At 44.5% G+C, this 20,524-nt stretch overlaps 1 long non-coding RNA gene across 1 annotated transcript in view; it reads left to right on the top strand.

Moving 5' to 3' along the window:
- LOC137532006 (uncharacterized) overlaps window positions 1-19,925 on the top strand; it is a 34,511-nt gene extending 14,586 nt beyond the window's left edge. Inside the window, exons 3-4 of the long non-coding RNA XR_011023840.1 lie at window positions 9,897-10,008; window positions 18,904-19,925. This is a non-coding gene — a long non-coding RNA (uncharacterized lncRNA). The remainder of the gene's footprint in view (window positions 1-9,896; window positions 10,009-18,903) is intronic.
- Window positions 19,926-20,524: the final 599 nt, after the last annotated feature.

Genomic DNA, 20,524 nt, shown 5'->3' with positions numbered 1-20,524 from the left:
ACATAACGCAGCAAATGTATTGCTAAACGCACAGCATGCAGCACTGTCTAAATATTGCTACACGTTACAACGCAACGTGTGCACTGTGAATGTTGCACAGACTTTCTATTGCTGTGCGTTAGTCCACGTTAGAATATTTTCTAACATGCGACTTTAACGTCGCACTGTGAAAGAGGCCTTAAACAATAACAGCTGCCTGGCGGGCCTGCTGGTCTTTGGCTGCACTATTTTCGGAATCACACACCTGAAACTAAGCATGCTGCTTATCCAGTCAGGCTTTTTTCAGAAACCCCTAATCTGCATGCTTGTTTAGGGTCAGTGCCTCAGGCTAGGGGCACACTTGCCAAAAATCGCAAGCATTTTCCGCAGCGTGAAAACACATAATGCTCACCATTTCACTATTGCAGTGCACTGGCAGCAATGCACGTTTTTCGTCGTGGGGGGTGGAGCAGACGCTTACTTTTTATCACACAACGCGTGAGATTCCCCTTTGCTGACAATCTGCTGTTCTCCGCTGGCAGATGGCCAAGAATGCAGATTCGTCAGTGGGAAAATGTGGCCATTTTTTCCTGCAAGTGTGACCCTACCCTAAAAGTATTATGGTGCCCATACACGGTACAATAAAAACTGAAATGTTACTGTTTATTCGACCAAAACGATCGAATCGAATGAAAGTCAAAAAGAAATTTTTTTTATTAAAAAAAAAAAAAGTGATTATCCCATTTTTTCAATAAAAATCTGATCGGACACTGTGGAAAAATCTTTCTATTCGATTTAACGGAGTAATCGAACTAAATTATCTAATCGATAGCATAGGTTTTCCGCATAGCAGAAAGTGCATGCACAATCTCATATAATGTTAGTCTCAAGGTACCCATACACGGTACAATAAAATCGTTCGATTTTCCCGTTTTCCCAACCAAAACGATCAAATCGAATGAAATATGAAAATCATTTTTTTTTGGGATCAAGAAAAACGGATGATTATCCCGTTATTTCTATAAAAATCCGATCAGACATGTTGGAAAAATCTTTATATTCCATCTAACGGAATAATCAAACTAAATTATCTAATTGCAAAAAATGAAAAATTATAGAATGCATGGGCACCCTCAAGGTACAATTTTTCTAGATAAAAAAAAAAACAGAATTTTTCAACTTTCATTTGATTCGATCATTTTGGTCGAAAAAACGGTAAAATCGAATGTTTATATTGTATTGTTTATGGGTACCATAAGGGCCACACAAAGATCACATTCAGATGTGTATTCCAATGAGATTTTATGTGCATTTTAAAATTGCACAGAAAATTCCTTCTTTTTGCATACTGTATGCAAAATGCATGTGATTTGCAAAAAGTGCTTTCGCATGGGAAATTGAAAACGCATTTTTGAAAAAAAAAGTGAAAAAAGGATTTCATAACGTATTTTTTCATTCTTTAATTATTAAAAACGAAAATGTTTCAAAAAAGCAGTAAAAACGCCAATGGAAAAACAGCAGAAACGCACACAACTGTGCTCCCAGCCAGGATCAGCAGGACATTTAAGCAATTTGTTTTGTTTTAAATGAGAAAAATATGTCAGCCTCCCTATTACATATAAACAAAAGTTTGCTTTCTTAAAGAGACTCCGTAACAAAAATTTCATCCGGTTTTCTACCATCCTACAAGTTCCAAAACCTATTCTAATGTGCTCTGGCTTACTGCAGCACTTTCTACTATCACCATCTCTGTAATAAATCAGCTTATTTTTTACCCTGTCGGACTTGTCACCCTGTGTCTGGAAGGCTGCCAAGTTCTTCAGTGTTGTGGTTCTGCTATGCACGCCCCCTCCAGGCCCCCTCTATTCACACTGCCTGTGTGTTATTTAGATTAAGGCAGCTTCTCTCTCCTTTCTTATCTTTTACAAGCTGGATAAATCGTCATCTGAGATAGCTGGGCTTTCACATACTGAGGAATTACAAACACAGGCAGAGCTGTTTGCTGGAAGAATCAGCCTGACACTTCAGTGCATGAGAGTTGCAGGGGGAAATAAACATACAAATGATCTCTTGAGATTCAAAAGGAAGGCTGTATACAGCCTGCTTGTGTATGGATGTATTTTCTATGTGTGGACATACTGTACATCAACCTACTTCCTGTTTTGGTGGCCATTTTGTTTGTTTATAAACAAACTTTTTAAAACTTTTTTTAACCACTTTTAATGGGGCGGGGAGCAGCGAAATTGTGACAGAGGGGAATAGGAGATGTCCCCTAACGCACTGGTATGTTTACTTTTGTGCGATTTTAACAATACAGATTCTCTTTAAAATAGAAAGAATTTGCTATAATTCAGGTTGGAGTGAGTTTGAGATGTCTCCCAGTGCATCACTGCTGAATATATGCAAATTAACCATTGTACCCATAGAAGCTAAACACACCTCCAGAACCGCTGGAATGCAATGATGTGTCAGCTTGTTAATTTGTACAGAGCCATAATAATCCAACATGCAGACTGTTTCGGATTGTTTGATCCTCATCAGTGCATGGCATGGATTAATTTGGCTCTATCTATTACATGGGGCCCTTTTCCATTCTATCCAGAATTCACATGCAGAAAAAATCTGGACAGCAGTGTTACATTTGTTTGGATGCTGCATCCCTTTTTCGTGTGCGTTTTCGCATTTGCATTTTTGTGCATTTTCAAGTGTGTTTTCGTGCATGACAACATAAACAAAAAAGTTTAAAAATATATACAGTGGTTTGCAAAAGTATTCGGCCCCCTTGAAGTTTTCCACATTTTGTCACATTACTGCCACAAACATGAATCAATTTTATTGGAAATCCACGTGAAAGACCAATACAAAGTGGTGTACACATGAGAAGTGGAACGAAAATCATGCATAATTCCAAACATTTTTTACAAATAAATAACTGCAAAGTGGGGGGTGCGTAATTATTCAGCCCCCTTTGGTCTGAGTGCAGTCAGTTGCCCATAGACATTGCCTGATGAGTGCTAATGATTAAATAGAGTGCCCCTGTGTGTAATCTAATGTCAGTACAAATACAGCTGCTCTGTGATGGCCCCAGAGGTTGTCTAAGAGAATATTGGGAGCAACAACATCATGAAGTCCAAAGAACACACCAGACAGGTCAGGGATAAAGTAATTGAGACATTTAAAGCAGGCTTAGGCTACAAAAAGATTTCCAAAGCCTTGAACATCCCAAGGAGCACTGTTCATTCAGAAATGGAAGGAGTATGGCACAACTGTAAACCTACCAAGACATGGCCGTCCACCTAAACTCACAGGCCGAACAAGGAGAGCGCTGATCAGAAATGCAGTCAAGAGGCCCATGGTTACTCTAGACGAGCTGCAGAGCTACAGTTCAGGTGGGGGAATCTGTCCATAGGACAACTATTAGTCGTGCACTGCAAAAAGTTGGCTTTTATGGAAGAGTGACAAGAAGAAAGCCATTGTTAACAGAAACGCATAAGAAGTCCCATTTGTAGTTTGCCACAAGCCATGTGGGGGACACAGCAACCATGTGGAAGAAGGTGCTCTGGTCAGATGAGACCAAAATGGAACTTTTTGGCCAAAATGCAAAACGCTGTGTGTGGCAGAAAACTAACACTGCGCATCACTCTGAACACACCATCCCCACTGTCAAATATGATGGTGGCAGCATCATGCTCTGGGAGTGCTTCTCTTCAGCAGGGACAGGGAAGCTGGTCAGAGTTGATGGGAAGATGTATGGAGCCAAATACAGGGCAAACCTGGAAGAAAACCTCTTGGAGTCTGCAAAAGACTTGAGACTGGGGCGGAGGTTCACCTTCCAGCAGGACAACGACCCTAAACATAAAGCCTGGGCAGCAATGGAATGGTTTAAAACAAAACATATCCATGTGTTAGAATGGCCCAGTCAAAGCCCAGATCTAAATCCAATCGAGAATCTGTGGCAAGAGCTGAAAACTGCTGTTAACAAACGCTGTCCATCTACTCTGACTGAGCTGGAGCTGTTTTGCAAAGAAGAATGGGCAAGGATTTCAGTCTCTAGATGTTCAAAGCTGGTAGAGACATATCCTTAAAGGCTGACAGCTGTAATTGCAGCAAAAGGTGGTTCTACAAAGTATTGACTCAGGGGCTGAATAATTACGCACACCCCACTTTGCAGTCATTTATTTGTAAATAACTTTTACAAATTTGTAAAAGACTTGCCGGCGGTCTGCATCGTGCCGGAAGTCATGTAAGGCCCGGTTCACATTAGCAGTTGTTTGCCAAACGGACCGGATGACCTGACCGGATCCGGACCGGATCCGGATCGGAACCGTACGGTTCTGATCCGGATCCGATCCGGTCAGGTTGCATCAGGTGGTAATCAGGATGCGATCCGGATCCGTTTGGCAAAGTTAACGTAAAAAAAAAAAAAAATGTTGGGGTCTGGGAGGTCAGCAGAAGGGGGACCTGTGGAATCAGGCCCTCTGCTGTTTAGCACTCACCTCCACCTCCGACATGCTGCCAACATCCTGCCAACACCTCCAGCTCGTGCTGCTCCACTCCAAAATGCTTGCCCATGTGTCCCCAGCCAATATCGCCGCAAAAATCCGCATAGGAAGTGGGGTAGAACATCCGGATTTCTCAGCCAGTGTGTTGTGCGGCCTCCGGTTCCCATTTGTTTGTATTGGCCGGATGGTGCAGTCCGGCTCCGCCCCGGATACGGCTGCCGGAGGGGCCGGATGAAAAAATAGCGCATGTTGGAACGGAGGCCGGAGTCCGGATCCGGGCCGGATCCGGTCCGGCTCCGGTTCTGCAGAACGGACCCATGTGAACGGACGCATAGGCTTTAATTGCTTTGCCGTGCGTCCGTTCCGTCCGTTCTGCAGGCGGTGCGGCTCCGGCACGGCGATTCCGGAGGGCCACCGCAAGTGTGAACCGGGCCTTAGTCTATCGTAACACGTCTACTTTAAAAAAAACACCTCAATTAACTGCGTTGTGCATGCGCGAAAGCTTATTTTAGGGATACCCTTCCGTGCACGTCATCGATTGCCGAACAGGAAGTGGCTGTGACTTCCTGCTTGGCCGGATGCCAGATGCCATTGCTATGCGGTATTCCCCCAAAGGCCTGTTTCTGTGTGCAGTGTGAAACTGGCCTCAGGGTTAAGATGCAATTCAGCTGCCAGCTATTGTTAGCGGACAAAATACACTGTTTTTTTTTTTTTCATAATTTGGGTTCCGTCTTTTGTCGACACCCAAATTGCCGTAATTCACATTACAGTCTATTGCAGCGCCCTTTTTTTTTACCGGTCTCAAATATACCATGTATTTACACACGAATAACATGAAGTGAGTTTTCTCTCTTTAGGTTTGCTTGAAGTTGGCATTGGTAGACTAATGAGGACCTCTAGTGGCAAGCTAATAAAATGACATCCACTTAGATTTCTTAGGAAAATTTTGACCAACATAGATTTACTCTACAGAAATATATGTATTCATTTAAGCAAATTTCATTTGTTTTTAAATATTTCCATTCATCTTTAAATGTTCAAAACTGGCAGTAAGCTCAAATTGTAATTCTTTGACACCTATTCTCCTTTAAATACAGACCACCCAAATTATTATCTTTATATTCATCCAGCTATGGATTTTCATAATTGAGGGTGAGCTTATACCGCAATTCTTAAAACCGTAGCAGCTTTGCTCTTTGGAGTACAGACCACCCAGAAATATTCATTGCAGATAAGCGCACAGAGGCGGAATCGTGGTTAGGGCTTGTTCACTCTATGAGCGCTTTTCGTTTTTTAAAAGCGCTTGAGCAATGATTTTCAATACTAGTCTTCTCACATAAGCAATGAGCTTTCTTTCCAACTGTAAACGCGGGTCCTGCACCATTTCCTGAGCGTTTGCGATTCAATGCAAGGCATAGGAAAATTGCTAAGCGTTGAAAAAGCGATTTTGAATGTGCTTTTCTTCCAAAATTACTTTACATATTCAGTTCCAGGTCACAGAGTTCATGTCCTGATTGTCTGCAGGAAGAAAACTCCAATCGCCAAACAAAAGCGCTCACAAAAGCCCTTACAAAAATTGCAAATTGCTCACAAAGCGCTGGGAAGATTGCTTTAAAAATCGCTCACAAAAGCGCTCAGTGCTTGCGATTGCGCTTTATAATATGCGCTGCGTAATATGTTGGCACTTTATAAATACAATAAATAATAATAATAATGTGAACTAGGCCTTACTCAGTTTCAGCAGCTGGCATTGACTTTCCCATATGGAGGTTTCTGCCAGGTATATTCAGGACTATGGGCACAGATGGATAACTACACTGGTACCTCCTCTGTAATGAATGCTTTTCTGTATAAACAGATGTTACTCCTCCCTCTCACGCCCCCCACCTTTCCATTCTCTCTTGGTAATCTAACTAATAGTTATTGTCTCACAGAATCCCTGCCACTAGCTCCTTTATATCTTCTACTACTACCATACTGAAGGCATAAACAGGAGCAGAAGTCATGGATACAGCCTCATGAGAAAACATATGTAGACTTTATTATGCAAATAAATTAATTGGCTGCCAATTAATCAGAGGATCAAATTCAAGTCCTTAACATTAAAGGTCCGTATACACATCGGACTGGAGGCAACGATGGATCCGTCGTTGCCTCCCGCTGGGTGGGCGTTCCAACGACAGTCCGGCGTGTGTACGCACTGTCGGCGGACTGATACGGCTGTTTCTGAGCGATCCGCCGGGCGCTGTCAGAAGATGGAGCACAAAATACTCTAACACACTGTAATTCGGCTGCCAGCAATAGCTGGAAGCAGAAATTACGTCTTTCCCCCACTATCCATGGCGGCCTGGAGGGGGAATAGTAATTTGCGCAGCGGGGACCTGTGCAGGAGCAGGGTGAGCCGTTTATCGGCTTTAACCTGCGCCCAAATCTCGCTGCAGCTGAATCATAGGTATGTGATCTTACCTCAGTGTAATGCTGGTTAGCCAGGGGTGTATCTGGGTCATATAGCGCCTATGGTAAACACAGAAATTGGGCCCCCCTCCCCAGTCAGAGCCCAATTCCCCTCTAAGAACAGCATCCGTCCTTGTGTACATGTATTATGGTTGCCCGTGTTTTTTGGCTTAGAATGTTGCTGAAGTTACTTTTCTTGGAATATCTCTTCTTATTCCCTCTCTGTCCTCTTTGTTAAGAATAAGCCAAGTGCGCCCTACATACATAAGTAGCCATGTTTCCCAGATGACAGAATTAATGTGATCTGATGTCTGAGTGACGGGGAGGTATGGGGCAGGCAAGGAGGAGCAGCACAGGGGCAGGCATGGGGAGGCAGCACAGGAGTAAGTATGGCGGCGCAGCACAGGACCAGGCATGGCGCCCTTGGTGCTTTGGCGCCCATGGCACGAGCCATGCCTGTACCCCTCTAGATACGCCTCTGTGGTTAGCCCGTATGGGTTTATCAGCTCCCAGGCTTTGTCCCTTGAAGCCAGAGACCAAGCTCTGGGCAAGGGGTTTCCTTTGTTTCTCTCCTCTCACATCTGCAAACCGTTTTCCACCTTCCAGCATGAGCGTTACCTGCACTCTGCACCCAGCTGTGTAAGGTAAAACACCATATTATAGCACAAACAGTTTGTTTGTGATAGAATAGGCAAACAGTTTGTCTGTGGTATAATACGGTGTTTTACAATACATGGCTTCCCAGTATATTGTTGCTTGTATGGTCTTGCACCTGACCCCTGCCAACTCCTTTATACTCCACCAGCTAGCGAGCACCTGCAGAGTGCAGGAAGCGTTCATGCTGGAGGACAGTTTGCACACCAGTTCCTCCAAAAAGGGAAGATACTCTTACTATTGGCGCCCACTGCAGCCACTGAGCACCTACATAGTGCAGAACGCTGGTGACTGTATGACGAGTGGCGCTATCCACAGCTGTGAGAGGAGAGGAAAGAAGGAATCCCGGCTGCCACGAGCCTGGTCCCCGACTCAAAGGGACAAAGCCTGCGAGCTGGTACAACCATACGGGCTAACCAGCACTACAACAGCACGGCAGGCTGGCCACATTTCACAATTCACAAACTGAGTGCGCTTTCTTCTACCTTGTCTCCATATATTAAACAACTGTCCTCCCACTAAGTATGAGCCCACAACAAAGCATTATGAAATAAGTGAACGGGAAAAATAGAATAATACAAAATGGGGAAAGAGGGAGGGAGCTACTCCAAAGTTCAGAACTCTGTGCCTTTGTATAGATGTGAAAGTAGAGGGAAAAACAACAACAATACATTGCAAAGTGAAAAGTTAAAAAACAGAAGATAGATCAAGAAATGATGGATACCATGTAATTCGTTCATGTTTGAGCCTGCAGGTAATCATCTTTTCTGCTGGTAGACAAGAAAAAAAAAGACAGCACCAATTGCCAATATCTATAGACACACCCACTAACAATGTAATAGGCTAAAAGATTGTTTTTAAAATATTTATATGCACAGAGGGAGATATTCCTTGCTTGGCAGTTGTAAAAAGCCATGATTCCCAACAGTGCAATGAGGTTCACAGATAGGAAACCATCAGGGCCATGGCCCTGACATGGGAGAGGTTTACGGGTAACTACCACTTCTCAGCTACCACAATAGCTCCTCCTCCTGCAGTATCTCCCAGCAACAGCATCTTCTGGAAGGTGAGGAGAATCCTCAACCTGAAATACAAAAAAGGAACAGCCAGAAGACAGCACAATGCCTTATCACACCAGAATATGGAATTTAGGTCCACAGCACCCCCATGTGTACTGCAGGCTTTCCATTTCCTTCAAATACGTTTGTAGCCATTTTTCACAAATAAAAGGAACTGCATGCTATTTTCCATTAGAACCCAATGAACCATACATACCACTGCTTTTGTGTTTGTGAGAAAAAGCACCGTTGCATATGTTTTTGTGAGAAAAACGTGGTTCAGTGCAAAGGCAACTGTTATTGTGATCCAGCGAGTTTTTTTGGAACAATATTTTATTGGCACAGTAACCATACACATATTACAACATTTGGTCATATAAATGCATTACAACCAGTTCCATGCCATTTTGAAAAATAAACAGCTTAGTAGTTGAATAGTTAATAGTTGAAAGTTGACTGCAGTTAGTGAAAATCATCACAGCAGATTATTAACGTTTGAACTTAACTACCTGCGGACCAGGCGAGTATAAATCTACGGCGGGCAGGGGGCGCTGCGGTCCTGACCTGACGTAAACTCTACGTCCCATTGACCGCGTGCCCCCGCACGTCCCCGCCGCTCGGTCCGCTCTGCCCCCGCCGTAACGTGATGCCCTGCCGCCTCTATGACGGCAGAGCGCTGTGCGCCGGTCCGGAGCCATTCCCATTGGCTTACATGGAATGACAGGTTCAGGAGCCAATGAAAGCGGCTCCTGCCCGGCGCACAGCGCTCTGCCGTCATAGCGACGGCAGAGAGAGCAGCCTGCGGCGGGGACAGAGCGGCGTATCCGGCGGGAGCGACGGTAACTTGCGGCGATTCGTCGGGAAGCGGCGGTTTGCTGGACCAGCACCCTCTGGACCTTAAGGGGGCAGAGGTTGCTGGTCCAGAAAGGGTTAATTAAAAAAAAGAAAAAGTAAAAAAAAAGAAAAAGTAAACAAACATAATTAGAACGTTCATTTCCATAGTGCAACATTTCTCATAATATAATACAAGTTCCTGTTCCTATGTTCAGGGCTGTAGTGTAAACATTCTATCTATCCGTACTGATCTGGCTAACCGTTCCCACTCAATTTTTGGACGTACCTTAGCCATCCTTCCCATTTTTTAAGAAATGTATTGTTTCCCTTGTGAAAGAGCAAATTGTTTTCGTTATTACCACATATCAATACATTGCACAGATTACAGGTTATCATCCGTGTTTTCAACCCACAGGTCTATCAAAAGAAAGACAAATCCATTAACAACGTCGAAAGTAGCTTACTTTAAGAGGAAATATGCAGAAGAAGAAAATTTACATCAGGATTACCAGGGGTGTTTTCCAAAAGTGAGTATGGAAGGTAGCATCACAGATGCCTGGACAAGCCAATTCCAGTGTGAGGACATGCTGCCTGAAAAATAATAATTAACAAAGAATAGCCATATTTAAAGTGGATCCGAGATAAACTTTTACTCATTGCATAATTGTGTTCCTTTCATGTAGTTTATAGGGCATTCCTCAAGCCAAATACTTTTTTGTTTTGTTTTAATACTCTAATTCCCTTTAAACCTAACACTAGTGTTGGGCGAACAGTGTTCGCCACTGTTCGGGTTCTGCAGAACATCACCCTGTTCGGGTGATGTTCGAGTTCGGCCGAACACCTGGTGGTGTTCGGCCAAACTGTTCGGGTTCGCCCGAACGGCTCAATGCCTGGCCGAACAGGGCCCCTGGGGCCCTGTTCGGCCGAATACGGCCCCCCTATGGGGTCGCAGGCATAAGGGGGGAGCATGCCCCGATCGCGGGGGGGGGGGGTCGGAAATTCCCAGTACCCCCTCCGCTAGCGCTCCCCCCTCTGCCCGCTTCCCCATACAAAAGTTTAAGGAAAGTAAAATAGTACCGGTGGTAGTGGCTGGCAGTGGCACTGTGAAGTGAGTGAGGAGGAGTCCGGAGAGTGACGCGTTGAGGGAGGCCGGGCAGCGGGCGGTTCAGCGGTAGTACCCTTGTGGTACTTCCGCCCTTTCTCTGACCTCACGTCCTCTGCGTGATGACGCATTCGAGGGTACGCGTGACGCGTACCCTCGTATGCAGAGGACGTGAGGTCAGAGAAAGGGCGGAAGTACCACAAGGGTACTACCGCTGAACCGCCCGCTGCCCGGCCTCCCTCAACGCGTCACTCTCCGGACTCCTCCTCCTGACTCACTTCACAGTGCCACTGCCAGCCACTACCACCGGTATTATTTTACTTTCCTTAAACTTTTGTATGGGGAAGCGGGCAGAGGGGGGGAGCGCTAGCGGAGGGGGTGGGGGGAATTTCCGACCCCCCCCCCCCCCGCGATCGGGGCATGCCCCCCCCTTATGCCTGCAACCCCATAGGGCCCCCAAAAGCGGGATGTTCGGGGAGTTCGGGGTTCGGCCCGAACATGCCGAACATCGCGGCCATGTTCGGCAAACGTTCCCGAACCCGAACATCCAGGTGTTCGCCCAACACTACTAAACACCTCGCCCACAGCTCCTTTTGTGCCTTAGCACTGTAGCAAAGGTTTATGGGAGCTCATTCTGGGCAGGAGGAGGTTACTAGCCAGAGATTTCAGAGGCAGAGGGGAGGAGGGAGGAGGAGAGGGGAGTGAAGTTTTCACAGGCTGAGGGCTGGGGCCACAGATCAGCTTGCCTGTGTGTAATGTGACAAACAGAACATGGCTGCTCTCATTGTATCACAGGAATAAATAATCATAAACTGTTGAAGCTGTTTGCAGCTAGATTTGCTGTGTAAACGATCTAAACTTTAGATAAGATATATAGACAAGTTACTTGTTATAGTTAGTTTTTCGTCTCGGATCCGCTTTAAAGTGTACCAGAGACATTATATGTAGCAACTTTCATACTCATCTGGTTCTTCCCCCAGCCAGAGCTGGCCTTGGGCTCCATCACTGTCTTCCTTGGGACTCTCCATTGCTCCGCTGGGTCCCCTGGTATATTTCCCAGTCGCAATTAAGCATGCATGCTCAGCCCAGCCACGTGTGCACAGCTGTCGCGTTCCCATGGTGAGAAGCGTGCTCCGACATGGGCCATGGGAGCGTGACGGGCGCACGGCCAGACCATGCATGCAGGATGAAGGATATCTGGCTGCGACTGGAAATTGTACGAGGACAAAGCAGAGAAATGGAGAGGCCCAGGAAGACGGCGACATGGGGCTGGAGGAAGGCTGGCATGGGGCTGGAGGAAGCCCAAGGTTAGTAAAAAAAAAGCTGCTACATGTAAGGTCTCTGGATTTCTTTAAAGCAAACCTGAAGTGGAAATAAATTGATGAGATGAGAATCACTACATCTATTAGTGCCATTAACCCAGGGCCAGATTTGTACTCTTTACCACCCTAGGCCACTGTGACCACCAGCCCCCCCCCCCCAGTATAGGTAGCAAGGTAACGAGATAACCCCTCCCCCTTCCCTCTAGTATAGGTAGCCTGTTGACCTCCCTAGTATAGGTAGCCAGATGACTCCTCCCAGCTTTCCCTCTAATATTCGTAGCCAGATGACTCCTCCCCCTTTCCCTCCAGTATAGGTAGCCAAATGACTCCCTTAATCCCCCCCCCCCCCCTTTCAGTATAGGTAGCCAGTTCGCCTTCAAACCAAAGCAGCCATCAGTGTAACTCATTTCTCCGCTCATCTCCAGTGCAGAAGCTTCCACTTCCTTTCCATCTCCAATGCTGCCCAAATCCATAGCCACCGGCCACAATGCAAACGTGCACAGAGAGCAAGGTGGCTGCTGTACAGGCAGATAGCAGCAGAGTACCATGGTTAGGCACTCTCCTGATCTTCCTGCATTGCAGCATTTACAAGCTACACCAGTTTAGCCTGTTGCTTTGGTGCTATTCCTCCCGTGGTGCCCTAGGCCATGGCCTAGGCGGCCTTGGCCTAAATGCGGCCCTGCATTAAAGCGGAATATAACCCTGCATTTCAACTTTGCTCTAAAACATTATTTACAGCATATTACAGTGGTGTGAAAAACTCTTTGCCCCCTTCCTGATTTCTTATTCTTTTGCATGTTTGTCACACTTAAATGATTCTGCTCATCAAAACCCGTTAACTATTAGTCAAAGATAACCTAATTGAACACAAAATGCAGTTTTAAATTATGTTTCTTATTATTTAGTGAGAAAAAAAACTCCAAATCTACATGACCCTGTGTGAAAAAGTGATTGCCCCCCTTGTTAAAAAATAACTTAAAGGTGGTTTATTACACCTGAGTTCAATTTCTGTAGTCACCCCCAGGCCTGATTATTGTCACACCTGTTTCAATCAAGAAATCACTTAAATAGGAGCTATCTGACACAGAGAAGTAGACCAAAAGCACCTCAAAAGCTAGACATCATGCCAAGATCCAAAGAAATTCAGGAACAAATGAGAACAAAAGTACTGTAATTGAAATCTATCAGTCTGGTAAAGGCTATAAAGCCATTTCTAAAGCTTTGGGACTCCAGCGAACCACAGTGAGAGCCATTATCCACAAATGGCAAACACATGGAACAGTGATGAACCTTCCCAGGAGTGGCCGGCCGACCAAAATTACCCCAAGAGCTCAGAAAAAACTCATCCGAGAGGCCACAAAAGACCCCAGGACAACATCTAAAGAACTACAGGCCTCACTTGCCTCAATTGTTTCATCAAAAACCGTTAACTATTAGTCAAAGATAACATAATTGAACACAAAATGCAGTTTTAAATGATGGTTTGTATTATTTAGTGAGAAAAAAAACTCCAAATCTACATGACCCTGTGTGAAAAAGTGATTGCCCCCCTTGTTAAAAAATAACTTAAAGGTGGTTTATTACACCCGAGTTCAATTTCTGTAGTCACCCCTAGGCCTGATTATTGTCACACCTGTTTCAATCAAGAAATCACTTAAAGAGACTCCGTAACAAAAATTGCATCCTGTTTTTTATCATCCTACAAGTTCCAAAAGCTATTCTAATCTGTTCTGGCTTACTGCAGCACTTTCTGCTATCACCATCTCTGTAATAAATCAACTTATCTCTCTCTTGTCAGACTTGTCAGCCTGTGTCTGGAAGGCTGCCAAGTTCTTCAGTGTTGTGGTTCTGTGATGCATCTCCCCCATCCAGGCCCCTCTCTGCACACTGCCTGTGTATTATTTAGGATTAGAGCAGCTTCTCTCTTCTCTCTTATCTTTTACAAGCTGGATAAATCATCCTCTGAGCTGGCTGGGCTTTCACATAGTGAAGAAATACAGACAAGGGCAAAGCTGTTTGCAGGAAGAAACGAGCAGCCTGAAACTTCAGTGCATGAGAACTGCAGGGGGAAAGAAACACACAAATGATCTCTTGAGACTCAAAAGGAAGGCTGTATACAGCCTGCTTGTGTATGGATGTATTTTCTATGTGTGGACATACTGTACATCAACCTACTTCCTGTTTTGGTGGCCATTTTGTTTGTTTATAAACAAACTTTTTAAAACTGTTTTTAACCACTTTTAATGCGGCAAAGAGCGGCAAAATTGTGACAGAGGGTAATAGGAGATGTCCCCTAACGCACTGGTATGTTTACTTTTGTGCGATTTTAACAATACAGATTCTCTTTAAATAGGAGCTATCTGACACAGAGAAGTAGACCAAAAGCACCTCAAAAGCTAGACATCATGACAAGATCCAAAGAAATTCAGGAACAAATGAGAACAAAAGTACTGTAATTGAAATCTATCAGTCTGGTAAAGGCTATAAAGCCATTTCTAAAGCTTTGGGACTCCAGCGAACCACAGTGAGAGCCATTATCCACAAATGGCAAACACATGGAACAGTGATGAACCTTCCCAGGAGTGGCCGGCCGACCAAAATTACCCCAAGAGCTCAGAGAAAACTCATCCGAGAGGCCACAAAAGACCCCAGGACAACATCTAAAGAACTACAGGCCTCACTTGCCTCAATTAAGGTCAGTGTTCACGACTCCACCGCAAGAAAGAGACTGGGCAAAAACGGTCTGCATGGAAGATATCCAAGGCGCAAACCACTTTTAAGCAAAAAGAACAATAAGGCTCGTCTCAATTTTGCTAAAAAAAACAATGATTGCCAAGACTTTTGGGAAAATACGGTGCGTGTCCCGTTACATCTGGCGTAGAAGTAACACAGCATTTCAGCAGAAGAACATCATACCAACAGTAAAATATGGTGGTGGTAGTGTGATTGTCTGGGGTTGTTTTGCTGCTTCAGGACCTGGAAGGCATGCTGTGATAGATGGAACCATGAATTCTACTGTCTGCCAAAAAATCCTGAAGGAGAATGTCCGGCCATCTGTTCGTCAACTCAAGCTGAGACGATCTTGGGTGCTGCAGCAGGACAATGACCCAAAACACACCAGCAAATTCACCTCCGAATGGCTGAAGAAAAACAAAATGAAGACTTTGGAGAGGCCTAGTCAAAGTCCTGACCTGAATCCTATTGAGATGTTGTGGCATGACCTTAAAAAGGCGGTTCATGCTAGAAAACCCTCAAGTAAAGCTGAATTACAACAATTCTGCAAAGATGAGTGGGCCAAAATTCCTCCAGAGCACTGTAAAAGACTCGTTGCAAGTTATCGCAAATGCTTGATTGCAGTTATTACTGCTAAGGGTGGCCCAACCAGTTATTAGGTTCAGGGGGCAATTTCTTTTTCACACAGGGCCATGTAGGTTTTGAGGTTTTTTTCTCACTAAATAATAAAAAACATCATTTAAAACTGCATTTTGTGTTCAATTATGTTATCTTTGACTAATAGTTAACGGTTTTTGATGAGCAGAAACATTTAAGTGTGACAAACATGCCAAAGAATAAGAAATCAGGAAGGGGGCAAATAGTTTTTCACACCACTGTATATGCAACCAGCATTTTTTTTTTTTACTAGACCAGCATTGGAAGGGTTACACACAGAGCTTTAAAGTTCGTGGAGAGAACTGCTGAAGTTTAGATAGATACATTTAACCTTCCTGGCGGTAAGCCCGAGCTGAGCTCGGGCTATGCCGCGCAGGAAGATATCTCAGCCCCTGGTGGGGCGATTTCCTCCATTCAAAATGCTGTACGCGCAGCTAGCACTTTGCTAGCCGCGTGTACAGCTTGATCGCCGCCACTCTGCGGCGATCGCCTGTACGCAGCGGCGCAAGAGGGCCCCCCCGCCAGAGCCCTGCACTGCCCGGACCAATGAGTTCCGGGCAGCGCTATGGGCTGGATCGGAGGTGTCTGACGTCAAGACATCCATGACGTCATTCCGATCGTCGCCATGGCGACAGGAGAAGCCAAACAGGGGAGCGCGTTATATACGCATTCCCCTGTTTGCTATTGATGCCGCCAAAGATCGCACTAGAGGGACACATGCGCCCTCCAGTGGTGTTTCATGTAGCTACCACTCTGGTAGCTTTACATGAAACACAACAAAAAATTTAAAAAAAAAAAAAAGGATTTGGCAAAAAAAATTAACCGCCAGGGAGGTTAAGTAAACAAAATGTAGCAAGCGATGAATGTTACACACTCTTTGGCTGTCCTCCAGCACCTGCACAGTCAGAGAGAGTGAGTCACATTCCACAGTTGTTACATTTTGTTTAGTTAAATGTATCTATCTAAACTTCGGATGCTGCAGGAGTTCTCTCCAGGAACGTTAAAGCTGTGTGTGTAACCCTTCCAATGCTGGTCTAGTAAAAAAAAAATGCTGGTTGCATATAATATGCTGTAAATAATGTTTTAGACTAGAGCAAAGTTGAAATGCAGGGTTATATTCCGCTTTAAACTCACATAACACTTTTGTTAGTATGCACAATAACAGTAGATATTTGCAGTGGTGTATTATTTGATTCTTTCAGCAGGCTGAAAGCCTTTTCTAGAGAATGTAAGAAAGATGAAATAACTTGACAAAAGCCAATGTATAAAACTGCACTGTAAGTACTATTACTGGAAAGGAAATCTTAGGGCTATTTCACATCAAGAGCGCGTAAGAGCTTTTCTGATTGCCAGCACTTTCCAGTGTTTTGAAAAGTGACTGGACAATGAAATCCTACGGGCTATCCTGTCTGGAGCCCACTGGAGTGATTTCAGCTGCTCTTTGGGTTCGCTAATGATCCCAAAAACTGCTACGCAGATGAAAGTGGATTGAGGTGAAACCCACAACCGTGATTGCAATTTGACCAAATTAGATTGTACAGTGCTTCCAATCACGCACCACAAAAAGTGTTCCAGGAAATGCTGCACAAAGCCCTTGTGTGATTGCAAGCCCAAAAGTGATGTCTGTTATGTCCTCCTCCTCTCATTCTCACATAAAATACTTCTGTAGACTTTCCCCACTTCTCTGGCTCTGGAACTCCCTTCTACAATCTGTTAAGACACTCACCTACAATTATGCAATCAGACCCCACCAACAGAGAGCTCTGTTGGTGGGGAGAAAAGGGGTGGGGGGAACCACTAGTGTGCTGTGTTGTGCGGCCCTGCCTTAAAGCTGCAGTGACCTATTTTGAACAAAATAACCTGGTCTTTAGGGGGGTTTAGAACTGTGGTCCTGAAGTGGTTAAAGGGCCACTATCATGAAAAAAGTGTAACATTTTAAATTCATGCAAACCCATAAATAAAAAGTACATTTATTCCAGAGTAAAATGTTTTATAAATTACTTTTCTCCTATGTTGCTGCCGCTTACAGTAGGTAGTAGGGGTGTGATGGAACTGACAGATTATAGAGTCTATCTCCTCATGATTCTGTTTTCTCAGGGTTTTCCTTATTTTCAAAAGCACTTAGTGAATGGCAGTTTCTCAGTCCAACTGCCAGAATAGTGTGCAAATGGGGTGGGGGCGGGGCATCTTTGTAGTGCTTTTGTAAAGAACAAATTAAGTACTGAGAATCCCCATGGGGATATGGACTAGTCAAAAACCTGTGTTCCATAAGATTTTTACTACCTACTGTAAGTGACTGCAACATAGGAGAAAAGTAAATTTATAGCTCATTTTACTCTGGAAGAAACATATTTCATATTTGTATGTGTTCACATGGATTTTTAATTTTAAAATGTTTTGTGATAGTGGCCCTTTAACTAGCTGTCCACCTCCACTGTGTACATGTCTACCCCTGCCTCGTACATATTAATTTGCTACAGTCAACTGCCAAGCTGAAAGAATGCTCACCCTGCGCCTGTTGAAAGGCCGTGGTAGTAATGCTATTCCCCCTCTGAGTTGTAGCAACTCGGTGGGGGACATCTAATTTGGGCACTGGCTATCGCCGGCAGACAATTTACCTCATTCTTTTTATAATTAAGCTCCGGTAATTGACGGAGCCCAAATTAGTCACTGAGAGCCGCTATAGCCATAATTCACATTATGGCCTATGGCGGCACCCAAATCATCGGCGCAGCTCTGCACTGAAATAAGCTGCCTCGCCTCTCTCTACGTGTTGTTCTACCCCTTTAGCCCTTAGACTGTGTGTGTGTGTATGTGTGTATATATTCAATAAAGTTGCCTGAAAAAAAGGGTGGAAGGGATTTCTGCTAGTAGAATTACTAAAATTAGCGATATTCTGCAGTTGGATTCAGATAGTAAAATCACCCTCCCTCTACTGATGCCTAACCCTAAGCCCCCCCCCCCCCCCCCCCGCCCCGGTGGTGCCTAAAACCTAAGACTTCTCCCCGGTGGTGCCTAACACCTAAGACTCCCCTCCCCCCCTGGTGGTGCCTAAAACCTAAGACTCTCCCTGTTGGTGCCTAACCCCAAGACCCCCACAGGGTGGTGCCTAAAACCTAAGTCTCCCCCTGGAGGTGCCTAAACATAAAACTCTCTCCTGGTGGTGCCTACCCCTAAGTCCTCCCCAGGGGTGCTTAACCCTAACCCCCTAAACCTTAACCCCCCCCCCTCTACCGTAAAGCCGGGATATGCGGCAAAAGTTAAATTTGGGTGTCTGGAGGTGCCCGACTACCTGCAAGCAGGGTAAATTTCGGTACCCGTAATGCAGTGCCGCAATTTGCATTTCTGCAAACCCGTACATTTCTGCAAACCCGTAAATTTCGGGTGCCGAAATTTACCCTGCTGCCGGTAATCAGGCACCCAATTTTAACTTCTTTGCTGCACTCTAAAAGCAGAGGTTTGTGGCAAAAATGGTAAATTCCGGCACTCTCAGGCGCCTGATATCAGCCGTGCCCATGCGCCCAAATTTTATAACTGTCTGTATTTTGTACTACTGGCAGTATATAAATACAAAATAATCATAACTTGCTTGTGGTGTACATTTGCAGCACCTGATATTACCTGAAGACCGGACCTGCATTCTTAAACTGTCCCTCGAGAAGCTCAGATTCTTGGACGACCCTGAGATCTATCTGCGGAGATCCGTGCTGATCAACAACTTGCTCAGGAAGATTCACCTGGAGTCTGACAAAGAAAACTATGACAGCTACAAGGGGATTAGCGGAGCCAAAAACTCTTACATGGACACTCGAAAACGGATGAAACTCATGGTGAAAGGTTGTTATTCTCAATCTCTGTACTACGAGGAGCTGCGGTCGTATCATATTGTGCCTTACGCTGCCGAAGACGTCCTCTACCAGATGGGCTATTCTGGCAGTCACATGGCACAGAACTCTCAGCTGCTGATTTATCGGATGAAAGAGTGATCGCCAACTCAGTTGCGCTCTCGTCCGAGGCCACGATGCCAGCGGAATCCAGCGGCAATGTGATAAAATCATGGCTCTGCTTGCAAGTAACGTTTTCTTTGCAGATGAAACGGTGACGGGTGAAATAGTCGCGTAAAGCAGATCAGTTGGTTGAATTATTATATGCGTGATTATACAAATGGCGTAGCCGTTCATCACATGTATGCATAGGATGCAGCTATGTCTGTCGCTGTTTAAAAAAACTCACAAGGTGACGCTAGGTATTGTACAAACGGTTCTTGCGTTTTTTAGATATCATTGCCAGTGGATCTTTGTTTACTATTAGACATCATCAAATTGTGCGCAAAATACATTTTAGCTTACTTTGGAGCAAAATGAGGGTAGATTTGTCACCTGCCTGCCAATTCTTTCCAAGCCATTTTCTGAAACTTAAAGGGCTTGTGTACATGGGAGTTAGTAGTTTGCTTCTGTTGTGATTCTAAAGCGCTTTAGATGGATCTTAAAACGTAATGCTTCGATTTTGAATGAGACATTAGAGGAGCAGAGTAAAAGTGTAAACTTGCATTTGTGCTTGCTTTCGACAAGCTTTACATTGCAGTTTTCTAAATGCATCCTGTCCTCTTATTCTGCATTGGAAGTGCTTTGCTGATTGTATTGAAATGAATGGGGGCTGTGACAAATTATTGTTCCTACTTAAATGAAACCATATTTGAATGCAAATGAAATGCTATCGAGATCTTTACAAATATGTATTTGGATGCAATGGAAAATGTCCAGTGTCCATGAATGTGAGTCTTAAAGGATACCCGAAGTGACATGTGACATGATGAGATAGACATGTGTATGTACAGTGCCTATCACACAAATAACTGCTGTGTTCCTTTTTTCTTTCTCTTCCTGAAAGAGTTAAATATCAGGTATGCAAGTGGCTGACTCAGTCCTGACTCAGACAGGAAGTGACTACAGTGTTACCCTCACTGATAAGAAATTCCATTTATAAAACACTTTCCTAGCAGAAAATGGCTTCTGGAAAGGAAAGATAAAAAGGGGAATTTCTTATCAGTGAGGGTCACACTGTAGTCACTTCCTGTCTGAGTCAGGACTGAGTCAGCCACTTACATACCTGATATTTAACTCTTTCAGGCAGAGAAAGAAAAAAAATGAACACAGCCTAGTTATTTGTGTGCTAGGCACTGTACATACACATGTCTATCTCATCATGTCACATGTCACCTCGGGTATC

This window comes from Hyperolius riggenbachi, chromosome 9 (genome assembly GCF_040937935.1).
Source record: "Hyperolius riggenbachi isolate aHypRig1 chromosome 9, aHypRig1.pri, whole genome shotgun sequence".
NCBI lineage: Eukaryota > Metazoa > Chordata > Amphibia > Anura > Hyperoliidae > Hyperolius > Hyperolius riggenbachi.
This window is presented reverse-complemented; position numbering and strand designations above follow the sequence as displayed.